We start from the raw sequence: 12898 nt of genomic DNA, 5'->3' as shown, positions 1-12898 counted from the left end.
CAAGCTTGTCACCTTCCTTTCTCTTCAGACCTGAATTTGCTGCTTTTTATACTGATAAATAATCACTATTTTGACACGTACTGTCACCGTGTCACTTTCCGAGCAAGGTGATAAACTACAGAGACAGGTAAAACCACTAAAGAACCCTTCATGATCCAAAGCCTCCTATCTTCCGGGGGGGAAAATATGACACTAGCGCCATCTGCAGGTTGTAGGATAAAGTAATGTGAAATTCATTGTGAATAAAAAAAAAGGGTATGAAGTCATTTTCAAGATTTTACAGCAAAAAGTTGTGACTTGAGTGTAGAATGCACTCCTGCAGGTGACATTCTATTACTATTTTATTGGGTCATCTTTGCGATTTCAGCCAAAAGTGAATGTGTAAATTAAAATACATCACTAAATTATACACTGTGCGAACACAGTCCTATACCCAAGCAGGCAAAGATCTATCAATCAAGGCTGGGGGTATAGGGTGTTGTGTGTGCGTGTGTACGAGGAGAGGCTGCTGGGGACAAGGATGTCATGAAACAACTTGAACAACTTTACTCTGGTGTTGCTTTGTAATAGTATGAAATGGTACAGCGTTTTAACCAGAAGAATGGATATTTGGTCACTGTCCCTTTAATTGCTGCTTAAAGGGGTACTCCACCGGTAAACATCTTATCCCCTATCCAAATGCAGGACCCCCGTGATAGCTGATCATGGGGGTCCCGCTGCAGGGGACCCACGCGATCGCCAGGCCGGCAGCAGCAGCTTGGAGCTTCCATGTTTGTGATGTCATGCCACGCTCCCTCTATTCATATCTATGGGAGGGGGCGTGATGGCTAGGAGGGTGTAGTTGCCAGTCATCTGACACAGAGCAGAGTTCGCTCCATGCACCGGATGACTGGGGTGCCGCAGTGGAGATCGTGGGGGTACCCAGCAGCAGGACCCCCGCAATTAAACATCTCATCCTCTATTCTTTGGATAGTGGATAAGGTGTTTTACGGTGGAGTACCCCTTTAAAGAAGATTAACTGAATTTAAGAATCTTGAGGTTCTGTGTAGCATGTGTAAAAGTAAAGACTAATCTTGCAATATGTTCTCAGGTTGTCAAGTTCTCAGTGCAAAATTACTGAAACTACAGATTAGGATTTTTACAGATTGTCTGCACCGTGGAGCAATATGTAGAGTTTTCTTCACTCATGTAACTCTGGTTCTGAGACCTGATACCCTTAGGGACCTATTCAGGGAAATCTTCTTGATGTGGTAGCCAAGCAGCAATAACTCTGAATAAGAGATTAGTGTACTGCAGAGAGATCCTTGTTTAACCTTCTTCTCTCTGGCATAGACAATATTCTCACTCTTGGAGATAAAGACACTTGTTGCACTTTTATTCTCACATTGTGAACAGGAGCAGAAACCGTGGCTTGATTGTACACAGAATGGTGCCTAGGTATGAGACATGTGGCCTAGATGTAGGTATGTCTAACAATAGCAGAGCTAGAAGATACACATGTGGCACTGACTAGGCCCAGAATCAGACTAGTTCTTACATGTTTAGGCTCACACCTTCTTTTGGGATAGATATGTTAGACTGGGGACTTCTCCTTTGTGTGTTGGTTTGGAGGATACTGTGACCAAAGCATTATTCTTCTTTGTACAGTGTATGCAAGAGTATTCATCTTTTACACTTTATAAGACCTAAATGTATGCAATAAATAAGGTGCAATGCACATAAACGATAATTCTCTGCTGAATTGACAAAGGTATTACTAGGTTTAACGTGGCTGCACGTGCGACACGGCTGTCTAAGAATGCTCGTTTACTAGGTGATTGTATACCTTCCAATAGCATTGGTAACAGTTCACATACATCTGAAATGTGGATGTGCCGCAGCTTTTACAAATGTGGTAGACAGCCGTGCCGCATGTACAGCCACATTATACCTAGTAATACCTTTGTCAATTCAGCTGGTGACAGACTTTTAAAGATTAAATAGTTTCTCAATTGTTGCTCCTCAAATGTTGTTTATATCAGTGTACTAGTTGTAAATTAAAATATGTCAGATGTACCAAACGTAAGTTCAAAACCAGAATCCTAGAACATCTCAATGATATCAATAACTCCTCCAGACGTACGCGGTCAGCTGTATCTTCTCACTTTGCCAATGTACATCGTGGTTCACAGGATGCGTTTGTGGCCTATGGAAAAGATCCAGCCCCATGGCTGTGGTGGTGACTTGTAGAGAAGACCTCTCAATCGTGAAGCCTTCTGGCAATTTACTTTGAACACGGCTAAACCTGCTGGTCTGAACATTCGCAAATAATTATTTTTACATTATAAGCAATATGTTGTTTATTGGCATTATAGGTCTCTCTGCTGCCTCCACTCGTTGGTATTTTTTTTAACCCTTTAACGACGCAGGACGTATATTTACGTCCTGCGCCGGCTCCCGCGATATGAAGCGGGATCGCGCCGCGATCCCGCATCATATCGCGTCGGTCCCGGCGCTAATCAACGGCCGGGACCCGCGGCTAATACCACACATCGCCGATCGCGGCGATGTGCGGTATTAACCCTTTAGAAGCGGCGGTCAAAGCTGACCGCCGCTTCTAAAGTGAAAGTGAAAGTGACCCGGCTGCTCAGTCGGGCTGTTCGGGACCGCCGCGGTGAAATCGCGGCGTCCCGAACAGCTGATCGGACACCGTGAGGGCTCTTACCTGCCTCCTCGGTGTCCGATCGACGAATGACTGCTCCGTGCCTGAGATCCAGGCAGGAGCAGTCAAGCGCCGATAATGCTGATCACAGGCGTGTTAATGCACGCCAGTGATCAGCATTAGAGATCAGTGTGTGCAGTGTTATAGGTCCCTATGGGACCTATAACACTGCAAAAAAAATGTAAAAAAAAGTGTTAATAAAGGTCATTTAACCCCTTCCCTAATAAAAGTTTGAATCACCCCCCTTTTCCCATAAAAAAAATAAAACAGTGTAAAAAAAATAAAAAATAAACATATGTGGTATCGCCGCGTGCGTAAATGTCCTAACTATAAAAATATATCATTAATTAAGCCGTACGGTCAATGGCGTACGCGCAAAAAAATTCCAAAGTCCAAAAAAGCATATTTTGGTCACTTTTTATATCATTAAAAAATGAATAAAAAGTGATCAAAAAGTCCGATCAAAACAAAAATCATACCGATAAAAACTTCAGATCACGGCGCAAAAAATGAGTCATCATACCGCCCTGTACGTGGAAAAATAAAAAAGTTATAGGGGTCAGAAGATGACATTTTTAAACGTATAAATTTTCCTGCATGTAGTTATGATTTTTTCCAGAAGTGCGACAAAATCAAACCTATATAAGTAGGGTATCATTTTAACCGTATGGACCTACAGAATAATGATAAGGTGTAATTTTTACCGAAATATGCACTGCGTAGAAACGAAAGCCCCCAAAAGTTACAAAATGGCGTTTTTTTTTCGATTTTGTCGCACAATGATTTTTTTTTCCGTTTCGCCGTGCATTTTTGGGTAAAATGACTAATGTCACTGCAAAGTAGAATTGGCGACGCAAAAAATAAGCCATAATATGGATTTTTAGGTGGAAAATTGAAAGGGTTATGATTTTTAAAAGGTAAGGAGGAAAAAACGAAAGTGCAAAAACGGAAAAACCCTGAGTCCTTAAGGGGTTAATCTATTTTTTTGTGTAAATCCATTGCACATTTATTCGTATGGAGGTATGCCATTTATTGTACAGCGGTTCTGTGTTTTCCTTTGTGAAATAAATACGCAGTATGTGAATGGTGGCTCATTTTATTTCCAGTGTATTGTCTCAAATGGTACATTATATGGGTGTATGTTGGCACTGGTACGGTCACTTCGGTCCTAGATGTATCATGGGTCATAACACTATACATAGTAACATAGTTCAAAGGTTGAAAAAAGACCAGAGTCCATCAAGTTCAACCTGTAACCCTAATGAGTCCCTACTGAGTTGATCCAGAGGAAGGCAAAAAACCCTCATACTAGAGGTAAAAATTCCTTCCTGACTCCAAATATGGCATCAGAATAAATCCCTGGATCAACGTTCTATCCCTATAGATCTAGAACCCATAACCTGTAATGTAGTTGTTCTCCAAAAAATGCATCCAGACCCCTTTTGAATTCTTTTACAGAGTTGACGGTCATGCCCCCTCGTGAAGTCACGGCCATGCCCCCTCAATGGCAAATCTATGGGAGGGGGTGCTGCAACCGACACTCTAAATGAACGCCAGGTGCAGCAGCTTTGGATAGGGGATAAGTTGTCTAGGGGTGGAGTACCCCTTTAACTTTCTACTTGACTGAGGAGAGAATTGCTGAGCAGTGGCCCCTTAGTAAATTTGTGCCTTTGTGGACCTCAAGTTTCCTGAAAGGACCAAACCTACAGAGTTTTCAGGCATTTTTATTAACTTAGGAACTACCGTTTGCCATCATCTACCTCAGGGTCTGTTTTGTTGGAACTATTCAAGGTCTGTGCCTTCACTATGTGCTATATGGAAGAAGTTCAGGAAAAGTTACCTGTTATGCTGCTACTGCTACTTTTTGAGTCCCGGTGTCTTTGTTTACACTGCATGCAACATCATGGGCCCTCCACACACCATCAGCCAGGATATTGTCACCAGGAAGCTCCCCAGGGGGTATAAACTATATACCATCAGTGCAGCTACTCACCCGTGTCAATTGTGTAGTGCAGTGTTTCCCAACCAGTGCGTCTCCAGCTGTTGCAAAACTACAACTCCCAGCATGCCCGGACAGCCTTTGGCTGTCCGGGCATGCTGGGAGTTGTAGTTTTGCAACAGCTGGAGGCACCTTGTTTGGGAAACACTGGTGTAGTGACTCTAGGGGACCTTTGAGATTCTTCTTCACTTGTCAACCAGGTGTTACTACTAGTTGCCCATACACTGTCTGGAAATGTCTGCTTTGATTGGATAGTCTAAGATAGTGCAGGGACGTGCACCCAATTAGTAACACCCCTTGACAATTTAATCATACTTCTAGTAAGAATAACAGAGGAATGGCCCAACATAATTGTTATTTCATGCGGAAATCACTTCCTGGCCCAGATTTATCAGTCTTTGGCTACATTCACACTGCCGGCTGTCTCCGTCAGAGTGAAGCACGTTATTTTATGATCGAGAAAGCCGAAATCAAAAATTACGACGGCTATAGAATACAATGGGGTCCATCGGGACCCGTTATTTGCCGGCATGCTCTGGCAAAATTACGTCCGGCAAACTGCAAAAAAAAAAGAGTTTGGCGGCCAAATTTGCCGGAGTGTACTGGCAGTGTGAAAGGGGCCTTTCTGAGACAAAAATCACAGCTTGGTTGGTTAATCGTGACAAATCCAGACGGTTTTGACAGCTTGATAAATATGTGCTGCTTACAAATGTTTGTTGCTATTGTTCGTCTTTCAGCTGTGGGACTATATTAACTATGAGACATACTCCAACTAGAATCGTGAGAACAATAACTTACACAAATGCAGAAATGTGAAGATTTACGAGCAGCAATTCATTCATACCCAACTTGTAATTTGTAGACATTCTGAAATCTATCAATAGGGGGAGCCATTGCACCATAAATTTGCAGTTTAGTCTTAACTCCATGTTATTATGAATAAAGATTACTTACACATGCAGACGCAGTATACTGCCATGATATAGGGGACAATGTACCCCCTGCTATTAATGCTAAGAATATTGGAGCGTCTCAAGGAGGTCTGTGACTATATAAAAGCACGAAGCAGCAGGCTGTAAGGCCATGTTCACATGGTGGAACATCCGCATGGAAAATCTCCGTGCGGACATGCACAGACTACGGAGCGCCAGCAGAACAGGCCAGTGCTAGGACCGCTCGGAAATGCGCCGCCTCATAGACGGCAATGTATTTCTATGTGGACTCCACAGAAAGAATAGACATGACTTTTCTTTCTGCGGATGCCGGAATCTGAATTTGCGTGCCAGAAACCTTTTGTGCGGAAATTTTGCCAGGTGAACTGTGCAGGTGGCAGCCACTGGCAAGCTTGACAGGGTAAGAGGGGCAGCTTTAGACTTTCAATAGTTAAAGGTCTAAGAGCTGCGACTCACATCTATATAAACAATTTTCCCGATGGAAATACCCCTTTAAAATTGAATAAGCTACAAATTACATATAACCTCTGCAGTATATAAATATTGTCACAGCAAGCGCTCCTGTCCCGCACCCCAACCGTGAGTGCTTGCCATCTCCCGCTCCCGCATGTAGCGGCATGTGAGTTGTGGCCCGTTGCTTACCTCCTGCTGCCCAGCTCTCTGCTTCCCCCTCGTACATGCCCCCGCCTCCTAGGGCGTGCGTGCAGAACCTTCTCTAGATTTAAAGGGCCAGCGCACCACTAATTGGTGTCTGGTCAAACCCATACGCTATTTATGCCAGCTCCTCCCCCACTTCCCTGCCGGAACTTCAGTGCCCCTAGAATTAGAGTAAGCGTTCCTTTTGCCTGTTTGCCTCTGCCTGTGTATCCGGACCTTCCTGCTACGTTATCTGACTACGCACCTTTGCCGCCTGCCTTAACCTCCTGCTAAGTTTGACTAAGCTTGTGCCTCATCCTCCAGTACCTCGGCTTGCCCTGCTACTTATGTGGACGAGTCGTGTCAGGGGTAGCGACCTGGGTGTCACCTGCCGCAGCAATCCCATCCTACCTCGAGGCGGGCTGTGGTGAAACTAGTGGCACCTTAGACTTTGCTCCCTGATACGGTCCGAGTCATCGCCACACAGGTTAGCAGGATCCATATCCAGCATTGGAACAAATATAAATAGATAGTTCATAACATAGTATATAAGGTTGAAAAAAGACCAGAGTCCATCAAGTTCAACCTATAAACCCTAATGAGTCCCTACTGAGTTGATCCAGAGGAAGGCAAAAAACCCTCAAACTTGAGGTGAAAATTCCTTCCCAACTCCAAATATGGCATCAGAATAGATCCCTGGATCAACGTTCTGTCCCTATAAATCTAGTATACATAACAAGCAAAGTTATTATTCGCCAAAAATGCATCCAGACCCCTTTTGAATTCTTTTACAGGGTTCACCATGACCTCCTCCTCTGGCAGATAATTCCACAGACTTACTGCTCTTACAGTAAAGAACCCCCGTCTGTGCTGGTGTAGAAACCTTCTTTCCTCTAAACATAGAGGATGCCCCTTGTTATGAATACAGTCCTGGGTATAAATAAATCATGGGAGAGATCTCTGTACGGTCCCCTGATATATTTATACATAGTTATTAGGTCTCCCCTAAGCCTTCTTTTTTCTAAGCTTAATAACCCTTATTCTAATAATCTGTTACACCGAGCGCTCCGGGTCCCCGCTCCTCCCCGGAGCGCTCGCAACTTCCTCGCATTTGCAGCGCCCCGGTCAGACCTGCTGACCGGGTGCGCTGCAATATCCCTCCCAGCTGGGATGCGATTCGCGATGCGGGAGGCGCCCGCTCGCGATGCGCATCCCGGCTCCCGTACCTGACTCGCTCCCCGTCGGTCTTGTCCCGGCGCGTGCGGCCCCGCTCCTTAGGGCGCGCGCGCGCCGGGTCTCTGCAATTTAAAGGGCCACTGTGCCACTGATTGGCGCAGCAGGCTTAATTAGTGTGTTCACCTGTGCACTCCCTATTTATACATCACTTCCCCTGCACTCCCTTGCCGGATCTTGTTGCCATTGTGCCAGTGAAAGCGTTTCCTTGTGTGTTCCTAGCCTGTGTTCCAGACCTCCTGCCGTTGCCCCTGACTACGATCCTTGCTGCCTGCCCTGACCTTCTGCTACGTCCGACCTTGCTCTTGTCTACTCCCTTGTACCGCGCCTATCTTCAGCAGTCAGAGAGGTTGAGCCGTTGCTGGTGGATACGACCTGGTTGCTACCGCCGCTGCAAGACCATCCCGCTTTGCGGCGGGCTCTGGTCAATACCAGTAGCAACTTAGAACCGGTCCACCAACACGGTCCACGCCAATCCCTCTCTGGCACAGAGGATCCACCTCCAGCCAGCCGAATCGTGACAGTAGATCCGGCCATGGATCCCGCTGAAGTCCCACTGCCAGTTGTCGCCGACCTCACCACGGTGGTCGCCCAGCAGTCGCAACAGATAGCGCAACAAGGCCACCAGCTGTCTCAACTGACCGTGATGCTACAGCAGCTATTACCACAACTCCAGCAACAATCTCCTTCGCCAGCTCCTGCACCTCCTCTGTAGCGAGTGGCCGCTTCCGGCCTACGATTATCCTTGCCGGATAAATTTGATGGGGACTCTAAGTTTTGCCATGGCTTTCTTTCACAATGTTCCCTGCACTTGGAGATGATGTCGGAGCAGTTTCCTACTGAAAGGTCTAAGGTGGCTTTCATAGTCAGCCTTCTGTCTGGGAAAGCTCTGTCATGGGCCACACCGCTCTGGGACCGCAATGACCCTGTCACTGCCTCTGTACACTCCTTCTTCACAGAGATTCGAAGTGTCTTTGAGGAACCTGCCCGAGCCTCTTCTGCTGAGACTGCCCTGCTGAACCTGGTCCAGGGTAATTCTTCTGTTGGCGAGTACGCCATCCAATTCCGTACTCTTGCCTCCGAATTATCCTGGAATAATGAGGCCCTCTGCGCGACCTTTAAAAAAGGCCTATCCAGCAACATTAAAGATGTGCTGGCCACACGAGAAATTCCTGCTAACCTGCATGAACTTATTCATCTGGCCACCCGCATCGACATGCGTTTTTCCGAAAGGCGTCAGGAGCTCCGCCAGGATATGGACTTTGTTCGCACGAGGCGGTTTCTCTCCCCGGCTCCTCTCTCCTCTGGTCCTCTGCAATCCGTTCCTGTGCCTCCCGCCGTGGAGGCTATGCAAGTTGACCGGTCTCGCTTGACACCTCAAGAGAGGACACGACGCCGCATGGAGAATCTGTGCCTGTACTGTGCCAGTACCGAACACTTCTTGAAGGATTGTCCTATCCGTCCTCCCCGCCTGGAAAGACGTACGCTGACTCCGCACAAAGGTGAGACAGTTCTTGATGTCAACTCTGCTTCTCCACGCCTTACTGTGCCTGTGCGGATATCTTCCTCTACCTTCTCCTTCTCTGCTATGGCCTTCTTGGATTCCGGATCTGCAGGAAATTTTATTTTGGCCTCTCTCATCAACAGGTTCAACATCCCGGTGACCAGTCTCGCCAGACCCCTCTACATCAATTCTGTTAACAACGAAAGATTGGACTGTACCGTGCGTTACCGCACGGAACCTCTCCTAATGTGCATCGGACCTCATCACGAAAAAATTGAATTTTTGGTCCTCTCCAACTGCACTTCTGAAATTCTTCTTGGACTACCGTGGCTTCAACGCCATTCCCCAACCCTTGATTGGTCCACAGGAGAAATCAAGAACTGGGGTACTTCTTGTCTCAAGGACTGTCTTAAACCGGTTCCCAGTACTCCCTGCCGTGACCCTGTGGTTCCCCCTGTATCCGGTCTTCCTAAGGCTTATATGGACTATGCTGACGTCTTTTGCAAGAAGCAAGCTGAGACTTTACCCCCTCACAGGCCTTATGACTGTCCTATTGACCTCCTCCCGGGTTCTACTCCACCCCGGGGCAGAATCTATCCTCTGTCTGCTCCAGAGACTCTTGCCATGTCAGAGTACATCCAGGAAAATTTAAAAAAGGGGTTTATCCGCAAATCCTCCTCTCCTGCCGGAGCTGGATTTTTTTTTTTTGTATCCAAAAAAGATGGCTCCCTACGCCCTTGCATTGACTACCGCGGACTTAATAAAATCACGGTAAAAAACCGCTACCCCTTACCTCTTATCTCGGAACTCTTTGATCGCCTACAAGGTGCCCACATCTTTACCAAACTGGACTTAAGGGGGGCTTATAATCTCATCCGCATCAGGGAGGGGGACTAATGGAAGACTGCATTTAACACCAGAGATGGACACTTTGAGTATCTGGTCATGCCCTTTGGCCTGTGCAACGCCCCTGCCGTCTTCCAAGACTTTGTTAATGAAATTTTTCGTGATCTCTTATATTCCTGTGTTGTGGTTTATCTGGACGATATTCTGATTTTTTCTGCCAACTTAGAAGAACACCGCCAGCATGTCCGCATGGTTCTTCAGAGACTTCGGGACAATCAACTTTATGCCAAAATGGAGAAATGTCTCTTTGAATGTCAATCTCTTCCTTTCCTAGGATACTTGGTCTCTGGCCAGGGACTACAAATGGACCCAGATAAACTCTCTGCCATCTTAGATTGGCCACGCCCCTCCGGACTCCGTGCTATCCAACGTTTTTTGGGGTTTGCCAATTATTACAGACAATTTATTCCACACTTTTCCACTATTGTGGCTCCTATCGTGGCTTTAACCAAGAAAAATGCCAATCCCAAGTCCTGGTCTCCACAAGCGGAAGACGCATTTAAACATCTCAAGTCTGCCTTTTCTTCTGCTCCCGTGCTCTCCAGACCTGACCCATCTAAACCCTTCCTATTGGAGGTAGATGCCTCCTCAGTGGGAGCTGGAGCTGTCCTTCTACAAAAAAATTCTTCCGGGCATGCTGTTACTTGTGTTTTTTTTTCTTGGACCTTCTCTCCAGCGGAGAGAAATTACTCCATCGGGGATCGAGAACTACTGGCCATTAAATTGGCGCTTGAGGAATGGAGGCATCTGCTGGAGGGATCAAAATTTCCAGTTATCATATACACTGATCACAAGAATCTTTCCTATCTCCAGTCTGCCCAACGACTGAACCCTCGCCAGGCTAGGTGGTCGTTGTTCTTTGCCCGTTTTAACTTTGAAATTCATTTTCGCCCTGCTGACAAGAACATTAGGGCCGATGCCCTCTCTCGTTCTTCTGATGCCTCTGAAGTAGAGGTCTCTCCGCAACACATCATTCCTCCGGACTGTCTGATCTCCACTTCTCCAGCCTCCATCAGGCAAACTCCTCCAGGGAAGACCTTCGTTTCTCCACGCCAGCGTCTCGGGATTCTCAAATGGGGACACTCCTCCCATCTCGCAGGCCATGCGGGCATCAAAAAATCCTTGCAACTCATCTCTCGTTTTTATTGGTGGCCGACTCTGGAGACGGATGTTGTTGATTTTGTGCGGGCCTGTACTGTCTGTGCCCGGGATAAGACTCCTCGCCAGAAGCCTGCTGGCCTCCTTCATCCTCTGCCCGTTCCCGAACAGCCTTGGTCACAGATTGGTATGGAGTTTATTACAGACTTCCCTCATCCCGTGGCAACACAGTTGTTTGGGTGGTCGTTGATCGATTTTCCAAGATGGCACATTTTATTCCTCTTCCTGGTCTTCCTTCAGCGCCTCAGTTGGCAAAGCAATTTTTTGTACACATTTTTCGCCTTCATGGATTGCCCACGCATATCGTCTCGGATAGAGGCGTCCAATTCGTGTCTAAATTCTGGAGGGCCCTCTGTAAACAGCTCAAGATTAAATTAAACTTCTCTTCTTCTTATCATCCCCAATCCAATGGGCAAGTAGAAAGAATTAATCAGGTCCTGGGTGACTATTTACGGCATTTTGTTTCCTCCCGCCAGGATGACTGGGCAGATCTTCTACCATGGGCCGAATTCTCATAAAACTTCAGAGTCTCCGAATCTTCTGCTAAGTCCCCTTCTTTCGTGGTGTACGGCCGTCACCCTCTTCCCCCCCTTCCTACTCCCTTGCCCTCTGGTTTGCCCGCTGTGGATGAAGTGACTCGTGATCTTTCCACCATATGGAAAGAGACCCAAAATTCTCTTTTACAGGCTTCATCCCGGATGAAAAGATTTGCCGATAAGAAAAGAAGAACTCCCCCCATTTTTGCTCCCGGAGACAAGGTATGGCTCTCTGCTAAATATGTCCGCTTTCGTGTCCCCAGTTACAAACTGGGACCACGCTATCTTGGTCCTTTCAAAGTCTTGTGCCAGATCAACCCTGTCTCTTACAAACTCCTTCTTCCTCCTTCTCTTCGTATTCCCAGTGCCTTCCATGTCTCTCTCCTTAAACCACTCATCATTAACCGCTTCTCTCCCAAACTTGTTTCTCCCACTCCTGTATCCGGTTCTTCTGACGTCTTCTCCGTGAAGGAGATTCTGGCCTCCAAGACGGTCAGAGGAAAAAAAAAATTTTGGGTGGATTGGGAAGGCTGTGGTCCAGAAGAGAGATCCTGGGAACCTGAGGACAACATCCTAGACAAAAGTCTTATTCTCAGGTTCTCAGGCTCCAAGAAGAGGGGGAGACCCAAGGGGGGGGGGTACTGTTACGCCGAGCGCTCCGGGTCCCCACTCCTCCCCGGAGCGCTCGCAACTTCCTCGCATTTGCAGCGCCCCGGTCAGACCTGCTGACCGGGTGCGCTGCAATATCCCTCCCAGCCGGGATGCGATTCGCGATGCGGGAGGCGCTCTGCAATTTAAAGGGCCACTGCGCCACTGATTGGCGCAGCAGGCTTAATTAGTGTGTTCACCTGTGCACTCCCTATTTATACATCACTTCCCCTGCACTCCCTTGCCGGATCTTGTTGCCATTGTGCCAGTGAAAGCGTTTCCTTGTGTGTTCCTAGCCTGTGTTCCAGACCTCCTGCCGTTGCCCCTGACTACGATCCTTGCTGCCTGCCCTGACCTTCTGCTACGTCCGACCTTGCTCTTGTCTACTCCCTTGTACCGCGCCTATCTTCAGCAGTCAGAGAGGTTGAGCCGTTGCTGGTGGATACGACCTGGTTGCTACCGCCGCTGCAAGACCATCCCGCTTTGCGGCGGGCTCTGGTGAATACCAGTAGCAACTTAGAATCGGTCCACCAACACGGTCCACGCCAATCCCTCTCTGGCACAGAGGATCCACCTCCAGCCAGCCGAATCGTGACATAATCTTTCTGGGTACTGTAATCCTCC

The sequence above is a fragment of the Hyla sarda genome, chromosome 6 (assembly GCF_029499605.1).
Source record: "Hyla sarda isolate aHylSar1 chromosome 6, aHylSar1.hap1, whole genome shotgun sequence".
NCBI classification, from domain to species: domain Eukaryota; kingdom Metazoa; phylum Chordata; class Amphibia; order Anura; family Hylidae; genus Hyla; species Hyla sarda.
Note: the sequence above shows the minus strand (reverse complement) of the source record.